At 36.5% G+C, this 21,958-nt stretch overlaps 1 protein-coding gene across 3 annotated transcripts in view; it reads left to right on the plus strand.

Moving 5' to 3' along the window:
- The window catches only part of LOC136829368 (uncharacterized), a 489,602-nt gene that overhangs the window by 348,361 nt on the left and 119,283 nt on the right, over positions 1-21,958 (plus strand). Inside the window, exon 1 of one of the 3 annotated variants that reach the window (XM_067087817.1) lies at positions 4,182-4,299. The exons of the other annotated variants lie outside the window; for them this stretch is intronic. The gene's annotated coding sequence lies outside the window, so the exon portion shown is untranslated. Of the gene's footprint in view, positions 1-4,181; positions 4,300-21,958 lie in introns of those variants that run through there. 3 annotated transcript variants of the gene reach the window in all.

A 21,958-nucleotide genomic window follows, 5' to 3' on the forward strand; every position in this document is an offset into this window, starting at 1 on the left:
GCCAAGCGAAACCTTAATGTCATTTTAATTCGTCAAAGAAAGGGCCATAGTCTGAAATGCATGCTAATTCAGGTAACCTAATTTATATTTTGGGGCTTTGCCATGGTATTTTAATACACGAGTTTTATTCAGGCATTGTTTTTTAGATGTTTCATTCCAAAATTAATTTATAATACGTAAAAATGGAAAGCTATTCATTTTTGAGCCCTTTTAAAATGGTAGTTTTTAATGCTTACCAAGACTCTGTTGATATTGATTTAATATATGATGGTTGGTCCTACAGAATCTAAACAAATAGCAAGAAAAAAAAACATAGTAGAAAATTTAGTAGTTTGGAGAATAGAAAAAATAATCATTTTATTCTCGTCTTCATCTGCATAATTTTTCTTGTATATAACTTAGGTACTATTAACATCTTACGCAGAATTATAGTAGTGGAATATAAACCAGGAAAACATAAACATTAGATAAAAAATGAAATACAAAGGTATAGACATGAATCAGTTACTGCAAAATCTAGCATCCCCAAAACAAGGACTTCACAAACATCATGAAATGTTGGCAAATGGCCAATTGCTGGGTGCATAATTTGCTGCCAAAAATTGCGGATGTAAAAAACTTTACTTTTCGACGCTCTGAATCATTATCTCAGCTGATGGTTGTCTTTTAATTCTTTTGTCTCTTCTTCTTCTTCAAAAAAAAAAGTTGCATTTTGTTAATGCATAGTTATCAGAACTTTTCTTTGTTTGGGGCTATGCTATTTGTTTTCATATCTGAAGTTTACCTACCCGTTTTCCGGAAAAGAAAGTAGGATATTTGACAAGCAAAGAGAAATATTCACCATAACTAAATTTTTACCTTTCTATGAGTTCATATTCCGATTCCCGAAAAAAGTACTAATTTCCATCCATTTTATAAATTCATAAATATTAAAGAAAACTGTTCGGAAATTGCAAACCGCCAAGGGTGAGCAAGGTACGCCTAGAGGTCCCTTCTTCATCTGAGCTTGAAATTGACTTTGCCCTGCAGATCAATTTTGTTCGTGGGCAACACCGGGTAATGTAAAGTCTCAATCTCCTTTAACCTCTTAAGAGTTACCTTGACCTTGACCTTACTCTGCACACTAGCATCATTCGTCGGTATATGACATGCCGAATTTGCACTCTCTATATATTTATAATTAAAAAGAACCGAAACTTTTGGCCAAAGTTCAGTTCTTATTTGACCTTTGATTGCAAAGTATGACTTTCACGTTGACGTAGACTTCACGCTGCAGATTTACATCATTATTGGATTATACACGTTAATCAAAGACTTTGTCTTGTGTAGGTTAATAAATATATATTTTTTTCCTTTGACCTCTAGTAGTTTGGCTGCACTGATAAATTATCTTTGTCAAATATTAAGTATTTACCTCGCATAGGTTGAAAATTTTGGAGAGAGTTAAATTCTTATTTGACCTTGGACATTTCAGTATGCCTTTAACCCTAGCTTTACCATGTGCATGGGCTTTATTAATGGGGTATGTATGCCAGATATGAAGTCTCCATCTCGCACTTTTAATATACAAAGAAACGGACAAACCAACTATATTAAAAACTATTTACTTGCAGTAAATAAGGACAGTGTTAATTAATTCCTTTAGTGAACAAGTTCCAATTATTCATAGTTATTCATAGTTCTACTATTTGTATTTATGATATGCCCTCAACATGGTGCATTAAAAAATATCAAAGTAAGAGCTAATGCATTGTATACAAAAGGTAGGAAAGTATTAGATCTATGTTCATTTTCTGTATGAAGGCATGTAAAAGTGGAATGATTATTATTATTATTATTATTATAATTATTATTATTATTATTATTATTATTATATATAATGCATACATACATACATACAAACATACATTATATATATATATATATATATATATATATATATATATATATATATATATATATATATATATATATATACTGTATATATATATATATATATATATATATATATATATATATATATATATATATACATACTGTACATACATATGCGTGGGTGTATATAATTTCAGTTTCTTTTATCACATGCTGTAGACAAGATGGTGCCAAAAGTCATATTTTATATTTTTCCTAATAATTTTCAGTAATATTACTCTGAAAACCTTGGAATCTAAGATAGGATATCAATGAAGCTAGTCTCCATTCAAACTGTTCATCGAACCCATTAGCTTTTACCCCATTCTTTTTTGTAGGGCAAAGTATGAAAAGTTGGATTAGACTCTTCGTGGCGTAGGTTTAATGTCCGGCGGCAAAAGTAGCTTGTCATTCCTTATTTAGGATATCTGATTTTTTTTTATGTAAACCGTATATTAGATGAATAAAACTTGTACATTGATTTGGTTCCATCAAAGCCACTCCTACGTCTCTTATTGAAAAATGGTTTTGTATGTTACATGTTGGGAGGAAAAAAGGATTATATAAAAAAAATTCTCAGTGAAACTAAGAATCATTATGTGTACGTTCCGATAATCCTCTATTTGTGTTTATCATTAGTGTCACTACCTCCACTGTTACGCTATTTTAGCCTTTTGGTGACACCTAGTTCTTATATCTTCCTATGTTCTTTAAATTTACATCTGAATTATAGTATATACTTTACATCAGAAGTAAATCTTATGCTTCATTAAATTATTTTTCGTACTGCAGTAACTAACAGAACTGAAAGCATAAGCATTCACATACCATCCAGCACATGTGTCAGATACAGGAAAATTATGAATTATTTTGAAAATTGCCTAAAGCTGGGTACGTATTTCGATGTCCAAATTTAGAATTTGCAAAACCTTCGCTCTGCTGGCGCGGCAAAACATGGCCTGGCTCATTGCAGCCTTTTATTTATTTTCCTCCCAAAATTTGTATTTGATTCAAGCTAAGTGACTTCGACTGATATTCACTTTTCAACTATAAAAATCTGTTATCGCTGTGTTGGGGCGTTAAGTGCAACTTGCAACAACCGCAGAGCTGCATTTGCAACGTTTGCTTCCTTGGATATAATGTTTCGTAAGATTTCGTGCTTGGACGGCCCAAGAATGTATGTGTCTTTTATGTGTACATAAATTCAGAAGGACGGCTTCAGAAAATAGGCAAGACGGTATATATATTGAATCAAGTCATAAAAACTTCACCTAAATGTCAAGACGTATTTTTAAATAAAAACGCTACACGGTGTAGTTTCAAATCAACCGGTTGATAGAGAGAGAGAGAGAGAGAGAGAGAGAGAGAGAGAGAGAGAGAGAGAGAGAGAGAGAGAGAGCAAAATTAAGGTGAGAAAATGAACACAGAAAAAGAGGATTTATGGACCGCGTTCCATAACGCCGTGGGAAGAAAGAAGTTGAAGGAAATGATTTATGAATTCCTCTTTTTCCTCGGACGCCGCAGAAGATGATTTTGTCCGCACTCAGAGGAGATTGTTTCCTTTCGCTAAATAGTTTTTTGTTTCCGTTCTATAAATATTAGTCTTTTCTGTGAAAATACGAAATTTTGTGAGATTCTTGACGCTGTGGCTTTAGTGACTGATGAGGTTTGTATTCCTTGTAAGAGTGTCCCACATGATATTTGCATTACTCCCTGGTAAAGATGTTCTCTCTCTCTCTCTCTCTCTCTCTCTCTCTCTCTCTCTCTCTCTCTCTCTCTCTCTCTCTCTCCGTTCTTACTTGAGAAAGCTTGCATAAGTGCTTTGTTTATAATTTCTCATGTAACATCATCTTCATTCCTTAGTAAAGATTCCTATGTTTAAAAAAACTGTATAACCTTCTAATAAATGCGTAATATTTTATAGGTGTACTTGCTTTTCACGTTGAGATTTTATCATTTAGATGTTTTAGTAAGCTATTCAGTGAATTCCTTAGAGATATTGAAAAGTTAAATCTGCAATTTGTGCCTGGGAAACCCAAAAATCTGAAAAATAACATTAATTCTATTGATTACTTAATTATTCTGTGACTTATTGTGCACCTAGTAATGACATTCATATATTTAAAGGAGCAGTCAGTGAATATTGGCCAAAAATATATTTTTAGTTTTTTAAGGAAGCAAGTAGATCTTAAGTTTTCAGTATTTCACAAATGAATCAACATATAACTTCATTACAGATGTCCATTCACCACTGTGCAGCCACTTGATTATTGTCGACTATGGGGTGACAGACAGAAAAGTGGTCCTCCCTGGACTGCCATGGCGTATGTTCGGAAACGTGATCTTCAGGAGTCCTGAACGTTTTGATAGGGCTATATAATCCAGGTGGGTTCCTCTGCGATAAGGTTTTCATGGCACATATCACCTATTTTGCTGCGGTAATGTTTTTCTGACAGACTTTTTCAGCGAACTTGCTGAGGTCATTACATTTTCGGAATTTTGGATTGCCCATGCAAATGTTGATTTACATCCCTCCCAGGTCAAAAAAAATTCTTTTGGATGTGAACACACTGGTGGCTTTGATAAACTCAACATATACCGAGTTACTTTATAGTATCTTACAAAACTTTAGTAAAGTTTTGCACAAATTATATAAATATTTTTTAGATTATATATATTCTCACCTTCATTAATTATTGTATGATAATACATAGAGAAAATATTAATAAAGGTTCTTTGATTTTCTGTATAGGTGACTAGTTACGCTTTTACGCTTTGTTAAATGTACTAAATTAAAAATAAAAGAGAGAGAGAGAGAGAGAGAGAGAGAGAGAGAGAGAGAGAGAGAGAGAATTTAAAACAAGGAAGAATGTACACTTTTGGTTCAAAATATAAAACCCTCATTTATTATTTATTAAATTTTATTAGGCTGTGGCGATGAAGTACAGTACGTATATTTATTTTTACCAGGATCATACGTACTGGAAATAGGGAAGCAAATGTAAGATAAATCTTAAGGCGACGGATGGTTAAAAAATAAAGACTGCGAAAAACTCAGTTGGAATACAGACATTTTTGGTCAGGTTGCCTCAGTAATTCCCTGTCTGCAATTTCTTCACCCACCCGCAAACCAAGAGAAGATTTTCGGAGTTCATGATTCTCACGAGGAAGAAGAAAAGTTGGGCAAATGTCCCAAAAGTTGGGTGCACAATTCGCTGTCAAAAATTGCTGATGAAAAAGCTCCTCCCTCCTGTCGGTGCAATAGAGACATCAGCCTGGCAGCAGATGGAGTTCCTTTATTCCAGTTTTACTGCAAAACGTTGCATTGTTGAATACAAAGTTAGCCGAACAAGGCTTGCTTTATAGCTGTCATTGTGACTTCTTATGACGTCATGGTTTTATGTTTTTGTGTGCGTGTTTTTTTTTTTTTTTTTTTACCTTTGTTGTTCAGTTTAGTGGTGATATTATAAACTGCGATTCATTACGAAGCTCTTACGTTTATAATATCAGGTCAAGAACATTCTGTTAACACTTGATGGCTGCTGTATAATAAGCACAATGTTAGATCTTTTTATCACTTTCTTGCCCACATTCATGAATTTTGTCTTCTTCTATTTTCTTTAGAGTTGCACAAGTTTCCCTTCTCACGTTTTGTATTCGTAAAAGTTAGGTCATTGAAGAAGATCAATGCACTTCACGATTGCACTTTAAGGTCAATAATTTGGGCTTTAAATGCATTTATACACCTGTTTGAATATTTTTATTTTTAATATTGTATTTATTCTTCTGCGCTACGCGACTGAATGTCCTTCCTTTTTTTTCTTTTCTAGGATTCATTCATTTAATTCAGCATAACTGAAATCTGCAGCTATTAATATTACATGATGGTAAACAATACGATGCAAATAGTTGAAATATCGAAGTACAGACAGTGCATAAAATAGATAAATGATTCAAATGAAATGGCGTTATATTTGCTCGAACATGCTTTACGCCAAAAACTTATGGGTTTTTCATTTCAATTAAATTTATAGAATCAGTGACCATTCAGATAACATGACCCATTTGTATGATATTGTTCGCAAACACTGCCGTCGTTAGCATTAAAATATTATATACGAGGTTTATCTTTCACTGAAGGTTTCCAAACGCTTTTCATTGTAGGAATACTGTGTTTCTGTGTGTCACTTTCTCTGGAGAGTGGTTCTATACAATTTACGATAAAGTTAGTGATATTTTGATTGTCATTAATGAACACATATTCATTTTTTTTATTTATTATTTGACGTGTTTTTGGCTGTAATTCACGTATTCGTTGAAGGCTACGATAGAAGAGAATTTGAAAGTCTACATATATGCTGATGCTGATCAAATTCATCCTTTTTTTCCAAATTTATGTAATCAGCAGTTATTTAGGTATACTCTTTGATTTCTGATACTCTGCCTTAGTGTAAAATGAAGCAAATTTTGGCAAGAAAGTATAAAAAGAAATAGAGAGAAGCTGAATGTGATTATTTTGATAAAACTGGACCACAAAGGAAACTCATTATTTGAAGAAAAGACAAAAAAAAAAAAAATACGTAAAATTTTTTTGCGAGAGAAAAAAAAAAGATCACCTTGACCACAAAAGGAAAATTTCTCGAACATCATCTGCCTCGTCTTTACCCCAAAAAGCAGAACCGCATAATGATGTTTTAAAAGATAACCTAAAGACCCTTTCATGTCGAAAAACTTTAAAATGTTTTGGAATTGCGTTTTCTGCTGAGCGGAAACATTTAGATATCTATGTTTAGTCTCTCTCTCTCTCTCTCTCTCTCTCTCTCTCTCTCTCTCTCTCTCTCTCAAACTCTCTCTCTCTCTAAACTATATTTAAATATCTTTTTCAATTTTTTTCAAAAAGTTTTTCCGAAGAACATTTTTACCTTAGAAAAAGCGTTAATATATTAAATGTCTGAGAGGTTGATCCGTAAGCATTTCACTGTAAAAGACATTATACCATTTCTCGAACTTTAAACAAGTAAAGGAATTACATTATATATGCATTATATACTCATAAATCTCCGTTGTATTCTCGGCCTCCGAATGGATACGAACACAGGAACAAAATGATGGTAAGGATAATGAGCGTTCATTCATTTTCAACAAATAGCGGTGGTTCTTTCATTATAATTTACTTCAAAAATATAAAAATATTTCTTTGTAGCTTAACTACGAAATTCGTATAGTTTCTTGGATGAGCTAGACAAAGGAAAAAAAAAGAAGATTTGTGCATTTTTAAAAGCGACCTATAACCAATAACTAGATTATTTTCTGAACACATTTATGGCCCTGAAACCTAAAATGTGCCCAGTTGATTTGAAACCTTTTTTAAAAAATGGACCAACGTTTTATAATATATATCACATTGTTAATACTTTGAATTATAAAACCGAGAATAATAATAATAATAATAATAATAATAATAATAATAATAGTAGTAGTAGTAGTAGTAGTAGTAGTAGTAGTAGTAGTAGTAATAATAATAATAATAATAATAATAATAATAATAATAACAAGCAAAGGTGCCCGAAAGATTCAAGTAAGTGAGAAGTACTGGTAAGAGTGACAACAGACAACAACAAACAAAGAAGTTAATAAAGAAGCACTTCATCCTCAGAACATTAAGTAATCTCTACTATGGTTTTAACTTAGCATCCCATGCACAAGACTTCTTAAATATAGCATTGCCAAATATGTCCAGCTTATCAAAAGGTTGAATCAGCTGTTATTCTTCTGACGAGTAATTTAATGAATCATGTGCAGAATTTCCCTTGAACCAAATCGATTCTTCCGATTTGTACAAGACAGGCACTATGTATTTTTATTGTCAACCATAGCATTTCGTCTTTTCTCTGTCCTCCGTAATCCATATCTCTAGGTATCACAAAACTCTGAGAAAAGCGAACCTAAATGTGAAGATTCTGTCGGCACTGGAAATATTTTCAGTGGCGCGGTAACTTGGCCATTATCCTCGACGCTGATTCCCCTCCCCAATTCGGAATCCCTTTTAGTGGGATCCTTCAGAGGCTTTTATTTTTTCCCTTTCAGCTTCCCTTTCTGTTGCTCCGCAGATCCTCTCCTCGTTTGTTATCGCTTGGCTTTTCCTTTGTTTACTGACGGAAATCTAAATATTCTTTTCAGAATGGATTCTATGGGGAAGGAGCCATCGAGAATAAGTGCCTCCCTTTTCAACTGGCGATGTTTAAGTGTGGTTCAAGTGCTGCCTCTTCCTTTGTGTCAGCTGGCCGCGAGTTCGAATCTCCGACAGGCCTGTGAAGAATAAGAGGAATTTATTTCTGGTGATAGAAATTCATTTCTCGCTATAATGTGGTTCGGATTCCACAGTAAGCTGTAGGCCCCATTGCTAGGTAACCAGTTGGTTCTTAGCCACGTATAATAAATCTAATCCTTCGGGCCAGCCCTAGGAGAGCTGTTAATCAGCTCAGTGTGTCATTAGTTTTTTTTTTAAATGATTCCCTACATGGAAACAATGCAAGAAAAGAGACATTACTCAAATATAACAGCATTTTTTGGGCCGGTAGCATTACAACGGCTAGATAAATAAGACGAGAGATCTAACCTCTACTTTCAGTGAAGATTTTCACCACCTGTTTCCCTTCTTTTGATTGCTTCTCATTTAGAACCATTTCTCTTGTGCTTTGCACAGTTTCGCTTTGTTTCAAATCAGGTTTTCTCAATAATTTTTTTTTCAATACTTTTTTTATATTTACTTGGCTAAATATTTTTCTAGCACATGAATGAAATAGAATTAGTCAGCGTAATAAAGGAAGGTCAAAATTCGGTGAACATATATAGCAAGGTATGGAGGAATTCTGTGGCCAATAAATTATCTCGCCTTTAAAAAGGTAGCAGTAATCAATTCTTCGATGCTGATATTTCGAACAAAGTTTTATTCTGAGCAGATCCAATTTGTTATTTCTAATAGTATTGCCTATCTAATTGCTTGTCAAAATTATCCTATGGCCAGTTTTGTTTGGAGATAACGGAAAATATTAACACCCGATTTCATTTAAACTTCTTTCCCACTTCTAGTTGGACGTTGCATTTGCACTGCAACATTTTGTGGTTGGGGAACAGCATGGCCTTCCATCATTCACGACTAGTCTCAGTGATGTCATCTATGGATATTTACCGTCAGTTACCGAAAAGCAGAATATGAACAATCATCCAAGTCTCCACTATCACTCTAATTTATGTTCTTCTTATTTTGTTGGAAGTTGCCTATTTTGCATATCCTCGAAGCGTAACAACATCCAAACTGAATATCACTCACTCCAGAGCATGAACAATCATCCAAGTCTCCACTATCACTCTAATTTACGCTCTTCTTACTTTGTTGGAAGTTGCCTATTTTGCATATCCTCGAAGCGTAACAACATCCAAACTGAATATCACTCACCCTGTTTACGGAAGTGCCGGAAACGCTAAGGCTTCATTCGTGCTAACATCCCGGAAAGCACTGACAAGCAAATCATCGGAACCCCTACATATGTAGGACGGGATCGTAAACATGTTTTCCGGTGTGTATTTCATTCCATGAGGGAATAGGCAAAAATCCAAGCGATGGAAAAATAAAATACCTCCCGCTGATGTGAAAGGAAACGAAGCTGAATCAGACAGCGAGAGGACACGGCTAAAAGATTATTAAAGGGAGGAAAAATTGGTCACCAGAGAAATAATATTTTGTATAAAGAAATTTAAAATGGAAATCTTAAGCAAAATAAAATGGGGCTTTTATTTACCAGTGAGGAGTAAATTATATCGTTGGTAAGTTAGGCGGCTATATGTGCATATACGCATGTATACAAACAACACACAATGCACAATACATAAAATATGCAGTGCTTGATATCGCAATATTCATTATCGAAACATTTTATATTTATAATGTGTAAAATATTTGGAGACACAATATATAGTCTTATAATGTAAAATAAACATTAAGTTTATATGTTACGTTCAAGAGCATACAATATTTTTCACGATACGCCTTATCCCAGTCAATTGAATGGTGTCAGAAAGGTATATATATCCTTCCGGTTCTATGAAAGTCTCTAGAGAAGAGGTTGTTAAACCTAAGTCTCACCCCTGATCTCAGTTAAGGTTAGTAGGTGCCCATTTTCAAGTGGAACGACTGGTGAGTGGCAGGCAGGAATCAAACCACGGACATTACAGGTTGCGAGCTCAATGCTGTACCACAGAGCTGAGGCATCCGCTGTAATATATTTCATAGCATTTATTGTAATATATGACAAATGATATATAATATACTATGCATAACATGTATATTATAAAAATTGTGTCCAAACCACACTTCTTCGTTTTAACGTGCTTTTTCCCATTTTTGTATGGGGTAAGCACGATGCCTTCACTTAAGCTGAAAAAAAAAAAACCTTAGAAAACTGCCGGCCTCCTCAAAAACTTGGAGGACCGAAAAATGATCAAAGTTGCGAGTAACTAAACACACCATGATGGCACAGGCGTAATAAAATACTTCTAACTCCATTAGCATGAACATACAACTACTTTAGGGAAAGGTTTTCAGGAGATCATTTTAGCCGGAGCATCCCTTGAATGAGATGATACGAAACGGTTTCATGAACAGTATCCCACTTCCAATGTCCTTCTGATATTGTCGTGTTGTTCCTTTTGATTGATGTTTGCGGATTCCAGAATCTTCCTCTTGTTCTGGCAATTGTCAATATTTGAAAGTAGCCAATGAGTGCTCATTCTAAGGCAAGACTTAGAACAATTAAAACATGTTCACAAAATTTCTATAAAGAACACAACTATGAAAAACGGTTCTTTCAAATAAAAACGATTATTTTCTAGAAATATCCAAATTTGCATGCACACATGTATAATAATAGGAGGATTCACTTGTTTTTCAACAGCTAAAAAGGCGTTATGGCAAACATGCGAAAGTTCCTACTTTTATAATTACAAACTAACTAACCAGCCGGCGCTGCTCCAGAAATTCTGAATGACAACCTATAAACTCTCTCTCTCTCTCTCTCTCTCTCTCTCTCTCTCTCTCTCTCTCTCTCTCTCTCTCTCTCTCTCTCTCTCTCTCTCTCTTTCCTGTTACACTGCCCAGCATTTTTGACATTTTATATTTCACTCATCCTCACCCCTCATTCCTATCGAGGCTGAACTTGGACTTAAGGGGCATCGGGAATGTTACTATTCACCTCAGCGACCTCGAAAACTATGGTTTAGACACTAATATCTGTCATTTTAGACATTTTATTTTTCACCTCTTTTCCTCCCCCCTTCCTATCGGGGCTGAACTTGGACTTAAAGGCATCGGGAGTGTCACCAATCGTCTCAGCGACCTCAAAAACTATAGATTAGACACTAATATCTGTCGTTTTCGGTTATTTTCACGAGTCACCCCCTTTGGTGTCCGTGATGTCCCCCCCCCCCCCCCGCACAGTATTCTTTTTCAGATAGTAAGTCATGTATACCGAAATGAGGTATGATAAATTCGTAGAGTTTACTTAGGTACTAAGGCTATTTGGTGCTCTTTGGTGTTAGTGATATCTTACCCCAACAGTATTCTTTTTCAGATAGTAAGTCATATATATACCAAGTTAGGTTGAAATTCATCAATGTGTTTCAGAGTTATGCTGGAACATAATTTTACATACAAACTGCTTAGTGTTTCTGGGCTGCACTTTTTGCAAACTTTAAGTGGCCCTTGAAATGATGACATCATTTATTCGACAGTTCTAAAATGGTAGATAAAGGCCTTAGTTAAAAAAAAAGTGCTTAACACATCGGCCATGGTATCAAAGCAGGAAAATGGCTGGCATCTCTAATCAATTAAACACACCAGTGTTTAATACATGACAACACTTTCTTAAGGCACAGGTATGCTGTTTCAAAACATACATGATATATATAATATATATATATATACACACACACACACTTGTACACACACACACACACATACACATATATATATATATATATATATATATATATATATATATATATATATATATATATATGAATTTTATCACACACACACACACATTATATATATATATATATATATATATATATATATATATATATATATATATATATATATATATATATGAATTTTATCATTAATATATATGAATTTTATCACATCAACGTGATTCATATAAATTCATATACAAACCCACGAGACAGCGAACTTATTATCAGCTAAAAAAATTCCACTTCTGTTAACATATATAAAAATATATTAATTCCAGGTACAGTAATTGTATATATGTATACACAATTGACACACACACACATATATATATATATATATATATATATATATATATATATATATATATATATATATATATATATATTATATATATATATTATATTATATATATCATATATATATATATATATGTATATATATATATATATATATATATATATATATATATATATATATATATATATATATATACACATATATATATAATGTGTGTGTGTTTGTGTCTGTGCGTACGTATGTATGTATGTTTGTATGTGTATATTACATGTATAATAGCAACAGGGACAAGTAATTTAACACAAATACTCGATTTCTTTCCCAATGGCAGGCGTGGTACATTTTTTCACAGTCCAACCTCGGAGATTTTCGCAGCATCGGAGAGGTTGACCTTTGCCCAAAATCCTGGTTTGACCCAACCCGAAGCAATAGCCTTGTCTCCTGATGACTCTCTTTATGTCCCTGATTGTCGTATGCCAATACGCACCTTCCCACAGAAACGAGGATCGTGAATTGATGTCAGTGACATTCATTCAGGAAATGTTGTGGCAGGGTCAGTGGCTCCAGTTCTCAGAAAAGGATCGAATCCTCACGAGACCAACACATTTCCATTAAGCGAAATTATTGATTCTGGAATTGAAATGGTTCCTGTTTTCTTTCCGTGGATTGCGGTTACCTCATGTAGAATATGGTTAGTAGGCATCATAAAGTCCTTTAAATTATAAAATACGAATAATTTTTTGTTCTTGAATGAGGAAAGTAATTTTTCTCTCTATTCCTGGAAAATTTTAGAGCATAAATTTGGAATCATAATTCCTCTGTAAACCGTAGTTTTCCACTTGTTATGATAACATCGGTTTTGAGTAGGGTTACCGGTACATAATTTGACTTAAATTTAATGGACTAGGTGATGAAAGGTTCACTGATTATAGTCCAAACTTTCCATTGAAAAACAAAATTTCATATCCAATAAAAACTACACAACGGATTCTTCGTTTCAATTAAAGATGACTGCCATTCTAAATCGACTAACTCTCTGAAAACATTGGACCATGCGGGATGCAGAATTTGCTAAAGAAGAGCAAAAGAGTATATAGATTCTTGGTTGGACGAAATATGATTAGATTTCCATAACTCAACTCTTCATAGTTCGTTATTTTTAATATTTCTTACGAATTGAAGGGACATTTTGATACCGCATTGAAAAAGCAACATGCAGCCGTCTTCGTTGCAATCATATATTTTGCGAATTCACGAGAAAGTTCTATTATTGTGCATAAGCCCTTTCTTGCAACAACTCCATGTCGCAAACGTACATTTTTGGATGAGTTTGATCTTCTGTGTCAACAGAATCTCTGTGACCGTAGTAAGGTTACAGTCTGAGAAGGCAAACTGGGGAATGCAGACAACGCCTTTAGGCAGAACTTATCTAACGCGTGCACCTTTCCTCCTGAAGAGAGATATACAGCAAGTGCTTAGACAGAGCTTTACAAGAGCTTTTGCAAGCATGAAGAGATACGGAAAATAGTTTCCCTGAGCTCTCTCTCTCTCTCTCTCTCTCTCTCTCTCTCTCTCTCTCTCTCTCTCTCTCTCTCTCTCCGAAAGTAAGCGTTTAGCTCACAAACTGAGAAACCTGTGTTCGATTTTTGAAGCGGACGAGGGATATAGGTAAATGCTAGATATATCAAAAGCTAAAAGCGCAAATAGACTAAACATGAACCAGGCGGAAAAGTGGAACATAAACCAGACGGAAAAGTGGAACATGAACCAGGCGGAAAAGTGGAACATGAACCAGGCGGAAAAGTGGAACATGAACCAGACGGAAAAGTGGAACATGAACCAGGCGGAAAAGTGGAACATGAACCAGGCGGAAAAGTGGAACATGAACCAGGCGGAAAAGTGGAACATGAACCAGGCGGAAAAGTGGCGTTGATGAGGCTTATGCTGTCTTTTTTTTTTTTTTTTACTGAAGCAAGCAGTAAGAAGGTGTTATAAACAATTTTTATTCATCTTTCATTTTGAGATTGAACTTTTTTATAAAGAAAAAACTCTTGCCCTTACGTAACATTCGTTGATAATAAGATGGATTGCTAGCATCAATCTTGAAATGCCCAGCGTGGAATTACAATCTGGTATTTTTGTCATCTAATATTTTTAGGTTATTATAGATATAACCATGGAGCCGATGCAATTTTTTTTATGCGTTCTGGATCTTCCCAGAAGATTTTCATTCTTGAACTCTTTGCAGATATCATTTCTAAAGCTATTCTGTGAAACTCCTACTTTCACTTGATTAATAATAAAGTTCTTCCTTCCCTTCTCGGAAAGACTGTGAATGCCTGAGTTTGAAATCGCCGTCAGTTCTTGTTAACAAAGGAGAACTCAAAATGTCATTGAAATTCTAAACGTTGCTGGACTGAAATAGGGGTTGTTGAAATTTACAAAGTCCTTCTGCAGAACTTAGAGTACACCTTCATGGATCCATTCAGGATGTTCACATTATGGGCTAAATGGAACGCATTTCACTTCACTCATCCTCTAACCATTTATGGTAAATTTTTTTATTCAAATTTCAGGATGAATTCATTGATATGCAATTAAATCTATTATAATTTATATATATATATATATATATATATATATATATATATATATATATATATATATATATATATATATATATATATATATATATATATATATATATATATATATATATATATATCATACATTTATGTACACATTTCTTACTGGATGTTTAAGACCACACTTCTCTAATATCCTATATCTTTACTTATCCTTAAAGGTAAAACAATGAGAAACAAGACATAAATCGTTGCTATGATGTTTATTGATCATCCATTGCTAAGTTGTCTCAGCTGTTAACTCATGGCTGTAATTAGTGCTACGCTAATTAATAATTAAACTACAATTACTTTTTAATATTGCCTTCCAGCTCCGTTGCTTCATTGGCTCCCCTGGTGGCAGCGAAGATGCAAGGTGGGTGAGAGTAATATACAAGAGGCTATGACAACTAACAGCTCGCTCGTGTCAAACATTAGGACATAACAAATTATAATTTCTCATGGCGTGGACATATATAAATTCTTCATTACACAAGCATCCAGAACGGTTCATATTATTAATATCAGGTTCTTAGTACAATAAGATGATGAGGTTCAAGTAAACGACAGACATCTTGTCAATAATTTGAATGAAGTTGAGTGTATGGATGAATCTTGGGTTTAGCTATAAGGTCCTGGTAGGTAAATCAGGCTTGCATGTACATCTGTTTCAATTTTCAGAGCTTTGATTTTATACTGGAAGATCTGGACCACATTGGTGCAGAAAGAACCAGTGTATCCTGAGGTCTCCTTGGTTTCACCCAAGAGCAACATACAGAGATATCCACAGGAAGTGGTATTTTCCTCCGTTCCTTATATCACACCATGACATTGTTTGAAACTAGTAACAAAAGCTTGAAAACTTGCATAAGCACAAATGTAGGTTGTTTAGGAGGTGTTAATTGTGAAGAGGCATCTAAACCATCCCTATAGTAACTAGAAACATGATAAAGATGTATAGGTTATGGAGTATAGTTACATTTAGGCTGAGTCCTGGCTGGGCGACGGTCAGAGTACATAAACATGAAGTTTTTTACCCATAAACTATTGTTATAACACAAGGTAAAATTATTAATATACGTTTCCTTTTATTATACAGAAACTCCCCAGCGGACATTCAGTTAAAGTACTGAGAGAGAAAACACGATATTAGTATACTGTGGCTGTAAAATATATTATTTCTGATTTTTTTTTATTAATATTTCTATTTTACTCGACCGAATTTACTTTGGATATGCTGTACGTATTGGCATATACAAACCCCGCCCCCGTCATTTCTCTTTCTGTCTGTCCGTCTATTTGTCTGTCTCTCCATCTTCAATTAGTACCCTGTAATCTTGAAATCATTTTCTGATATTCAACCAATAACTTCCCTATATTTAAAAAAAAAAATTCCAAACGTTTGGTTATTAGCCAGCTTTGAATATTGAGAAGTCGTTTAGCAGGATAAAGTGATCAGCCCTAATTGGCACGAAAAGTGCTCTTCTCACTACCCGAATCTAAATCAGTCAGGGATATTCAAATAAAATCTCTCTCTTACTCTAAAATCTCTCTCTCTCTCTCTCTCTTTACTCTTTTACATGAGTATATCATAGCTGTTGATTTATTTATATTCAGTGAACATTATTGCCTTTAATCATTTTATATATATATATATATATATATATATATATATATATATATATATATATGTGTGTGTGTGTGTGTGTGTGTGTGTGTGTGTGTGTGTGTGTGTGTGTGTCGTCACTAGTTGGATTTGAACCATCACGCTGCCTGCTTTAGGAGCGAGTGTACAATGACTTTGACCACTGAACTATGATATTGAGTTATAGTGAATTGGATATTATAAACACCCACACACATTATATATATATATATATACATACACACACACACACACACACACACATATATATATATATATATATATATATATATATATATATATATATAATATATATATATATATATATATTCTCTGACCTGATTAATTAGATGTGCAATGATAACGCCCATTATACACCCAAAGGACCGGCTTGTGAATGTTTAACGAGATGGTACACTAATTACTGGGTTTCTGCCAGCTGCCAGGACAGTTAATCATGCCATAGGGATAATTACTTGCAGTTAATTAAGTGTTAACTATGCTACCCCAAAATCATCAGCAAACAGAAGGTAACTAAACCATTATTCGAAGATTCAGCGGCAGACAAATGGGACTGTCCTTGGAGAAACCTAACTTTAGCGCAATTTTTACGAAGGTGACTTGAGCTCGTATTTTTATTGGCTAATATTCCGGACGGGGTAAATAATAACTTGGCTTACAATTTTAAAAACTGAAATTATTCATCCTTTTAATTTTTTTTTTTATTCTTCGTATATCACTGCCGACTTTGTTATTCTCAACATTAGTCAGCAATGACGGTAATATTCAGGTTAATTTGAAATTACTTCGCGTATATATCAAGTGCATTATATGTTTATGCTTAACTTGCTGAAGAATTTTTCATTGCCCTAAGCTCAGCTCTCTCTCTATCTCTCTCTCTCTCTCTCTCTCTCTCTCTCTCTCTCTCTCTCTCTATATATATCTATATATATATATATATATTTTTTATAAATATTACTGCTGTTCGCCCTCGATGTAGTTAGGTGTAGGGATTAGTCCGATTCACCTCGACAGAGAACATCTCTGCCCGCCGGTAGGCTAGGCAATTTAAAAATAACAATCACCGCAGTAGACAAATGGCGCCGCATAGGCTGGAAAGTTTGTAAACAAAATATGCTAGGGCATTAGGGACCTAAGCCTCAGAGAGGGTTTACGCTCAATGACCCCTAGTTATGGTGGCCCTTAAGCTTTATTCTATGCATTCGACGATGCCTTTGTCAAGGTCGGATTGCCCGGGGCGGTATAAGCCCTCCTCTGGCGGGAACGAAGCGAGGTCGGGTCAGAGAGATTCCAGCGGTCGCTGAACCAGGGTGACGCTGCGTGCGTGCCGAACGATATTCTTTGTTCTTATTACTTTTCCTCCTACGTCTAACTTAATTAGTGAATTGGGAAGACTGCCAGAATACGACTCCTGAGGTCCCTCGTTTGGCGCAGCGACTCGACATTCACGGTAAGTCCGATTCTTGTTGAAGCTTCGTCGATTGACTAGTACTTTTCTGTATTTCACATTTTTCTTTGTTTTCTTCCTTCAGCCACCACTTAGGGTATATGTGTTTACAAAGTCTAGATTAAGCCTAATTATTTTATTGTTAGCTTCAACCCCATTATTCCAGTAAAATACCTAGGATTTAGGGTAAGCAAAATCAGGTTAAATCTCGATGCTTTGTATGCCTCGCGTCCGAATGTTTGGAAGAACCGTTGCGTTTAAAATCAAATTCATCTCAAATATTCTTTGTTAAGGTTAATAACCCTTAACTGGCGACCTTTGGCTAATTAACGTCTGTCTTTGAGGTTAACTTTTGGCTTCAAGTGGCAGGTTACGTGTAATCTTGGTTTGCAGGGCCGTAAAAATTACGTAAATTGAATAATACATGATCAACCAAGACCCTCACACGTAACATTGGCGACCTTGCGTAGAATCTAAAGTACATTTTAGAGAAAGAATCTGGAGAAAAGGAAATTAAATTACATTAATTCCAAAAAAGATAAAAGTCAGATATCGAACTCCATTTCATTCTTCCAAACAAGGAACGAGGCATAATAATAAGCAGTAAAGAGAATAGTTATAATAACAAGTGTAGCGAGAATTAGCTGTAGGTAAAAAGTGTGCGACTCGAGAGCAGAGCGTCACAATTTATAACGTCTAAGACAAGGACATTATCGTGTTCGGATCGTGAGTCAAGTCGTTCAAGTAACGAATTCAAAGGCCGAATCGCGGAGCCCAGTTTCATATACACAAAGTAATTTAGAAATCGCGTCGGCAATTCCGATCGTTATTGTTTGCATATAGCGGGAATCATTCAAAACCGTGTCAGTGAAGTAGCAAACGAACTGAAATAGTAATTTTACAATAAAATACCGTTCAACAACGTAAATTTACGCAAAGCTAGCATTTCTCTTTTCATTCTTTGTTTAATGTCCGGGTGAGAATACGATAACAAAAGACACAAAGTTGTTGGTAATTTAGTTTTCCATCCGTAACGTAAAACACTATGCATGATTGGTATATTTAAAGTAAAATCTGGATACCTGCATTTGTTGCGTTGTTTTGAATTTGTTTGAAAAGAAAATACCCGCCATCTTGGATCCCTCCGCCGTGTTCGTTGGTTGTTTTGAAATTGTTCGAACTGTTTGTGAGAGAACGGCCATTTTGGGGTTTCCTTCGCCGGCCGAGGTTGTTTTGAAATTTAGGCCTAACGGGACCTTGGCCGCCATCTTAAGACCTTGTTATTGTGACCTCGACTCTGCTCCCGCCACTCTTGGGGCAGCCCTTTTTTTTTGCTTTTCTTAGCGTAACCCACCTCCTAATATCTTAGCTAGAAAAAAAAAAAAAGATAATTTAGGCAGGGAAAGTTAGGCCTTAGTTAGGAGTAATAACAAGTTCCTATACGAATACCTACTATAAAATCATATAAAGAAAATTTAAAATTTTTACGATAAACTTTTGTGACGTCGGCTCCCGGGAAAATTAAGATAATAAAGTAATCCCTAAGGAAGCCAAGACGACGCATCTATATCATTTTATTAAGATCCATGCCATTGTGCATGTATAAAATCTTTGTTTACATGTTCTCAAGCAGCAAGAAATTCGCTGATTGAAAATCTCTCTCTCTCTCTCTCTCTCTCTCTCTCTCTCTCTCTCTCTCTCTCTCTCTCTCTCTCTCTCTCTCGTCATTCAAGTAAGCATTCCTAACCTAAGTGTACGTGACCCTCTTCAAAGAAAGAACGGCCGACACTAGGCTAATTAATTCGAATACTTTAACCAAATAAAAGAAACACCTCTGTCCCACAATAGATGAGGACAAGTTAAGAGTAATTACGATACAGTGATAAACTGTCGGTCACGAGTGAGGCCTGCTATCCAGACCAGAAGCCAACAGTAGTTTTCACCCTCTGAAAAAAAGAAGGGGCCAGCACTGGGGCCGGTACTGGGACCAGCCACTCACGAGGATCTTTAAAGAAAAAAAAAAAAACCCAAATTCACTTTATTCCACAGTGCCAATAATTTGCAGCACTGTCATCACTGGAATAGCTTACTTCTCTCTCTCTCTACTCTTCCTTTTACCCTTTCTCTCTCATTCGATTGTTGCACTCTGCAGGGGGTGTAGAGTGCCTTTCCTCCCATATAGCCTAGTTGGACTCCAGTAGAGGGTCCCTAGGAACACATTGGCACCAGAAGTGCCACCAAGCAAGCATCCAGGCAATAAATAAAACGAAAACAAAAAGGGAACACAGAAGAGAAAGTTCTTCTGGAACCTAACCTGCACCAGTGCCTAGGGATACTGAGTGCCACCAGTGTGACCTGTACACGGCACACCCAAACTACAGTGCCACCTTTTGAAAGGGTGCCACGTCATTGAAGAGACACTTCCTCGCTGCCCAAAATACGCCCAGTCGACCGGTTAGACGCCCTTCCCCACCAGAACCATGGCAGCAGAGCATTATAAAACTTTCCTGGGGCTGGGGACGGCGGCAGGTCTCACCCGGCTCGGAACTTACTACCTGGGTTAAGGAGCAAGTGGACGACTTGGCCAAGCGGGAGAAGGAAGAAAGACTCGAGCAGAGGAAGTATGAAGAAGAACGAAGGGCAGAGGAAGTATGAAGCAAAGCAAAGGCAATATGAAGAGGAAAGAGAAGAAAGAAGGAGACAGCATGAGTTAGCCTGCAAGGAAACTGAGTTAGCCCTAAAGGAGAAGGAGCTCGAGCTTGAGAGAGCGAAAATGGAGAATGCCGAAGCTATGGCTAGCCATCAAGCCTCCAGTCCTACACCTGCTGCATCAAACGCTCCAATTTCGAGCATCAATTCCCTAGTCCCCAAGTGGACTGAGGACGAGCCAGAAGCATGGCTGGAGGAGATCGAGGCTCTTTCGATAACTACAGCACCACGGAGACGGAGAGAGCCTTAATACTAGCCAAGCATATGGAGGGAAAAGCCAAGGCAGCGCTTCGCTCACTGGAAAAGAGCCAGAGAGGCAACATGGCGGAAGTTCGTAGAGTCATTACAAAGGCCTACGAAATAACCCCAGAAAAATGGAGACAACGGTTCCGAGGTCTTGCCAAGGAAGTCGGCTGGTCTTGGACGGAATGGGCATGTCACAAAACCCAGTCCGGTGCGCGCTGGTTCGACTCCTTGGCCTGCACGACGTTTGAGGATCTTTTCAATCGGACCATGCTAGAAGACCTTTTCCAATGTGTGCCAGGGCCCCTTGCAGTATATCTTAACGATAAACAGCCCTCCACACTTATGGAAGCTTGTCGCATGGCTGATTCGTGGAAACCTTCAATCAGTCGCATAGCACCTCTCAGAAGCGAATCATCCCTCCGGCCTACCTCTCAAACTCCACTCGCCGAAGAATGGACTGCCTAGCAAGACCCTGTGCAACTATTGCAAGAAGGGGGCCACGCTGAAGCTGAGTGCCGATACAAACTCGGCACTAATAAGCAGCCTAACCCTACCAGCCAGAACTCCGCTCCCGATTCATCCGCTCAGCCCTCTCCTCCAACAGTTACTGCAGGCCACCGAGCCCATCCAAAAGGCCCGTGCAGATCCTGTGGGGCTGCTAGCCACTACAATGCTGGATCTCCGGCCTGTCCACATCATGTCCCCACCACCAAATTTGTCAACCTAATCAGCACTTCATTTTCTGCTGCTGGTCCGCACCGGATCCTTTACCCGAGAGACTGGAAACCCAGTTCATCTCGGTGGCCCCTCTTCAGAGCACTAGCCTGCCAGTGACCCTTCCGGTCACAGTAGACACTGCGGCAGACATTAGCCTGATCACTAGGGCCCAAGTGCCAGCCGGTGCCATGGTTGACGAAGAAACCCGGTGGGAAATGAAGTGGATAGAGGCCACACCATCACCGTTCCTACTGTCCAACTCCAGGTTATGACACCTTGGGGCACGATACCCCACCGCCTCGGCG

This window comes from Macrobrachium rosenbergii, chromosome 44 (genome assembly GCF_040412425.1).
Source record: "Macrobrachium rosenbergii isolate ZJJX-2024 chromosome 44, ASM4041242v1, whole genome shotgun sequence".
Taxonomy (NCBI): domain Eukaryota; kingdom Metazoa; phylum Arthropoda; class Malacostraca; order Decapoda; family Palaemonidae; genus Macrobrachium; species Macrobrachium rosenbergii.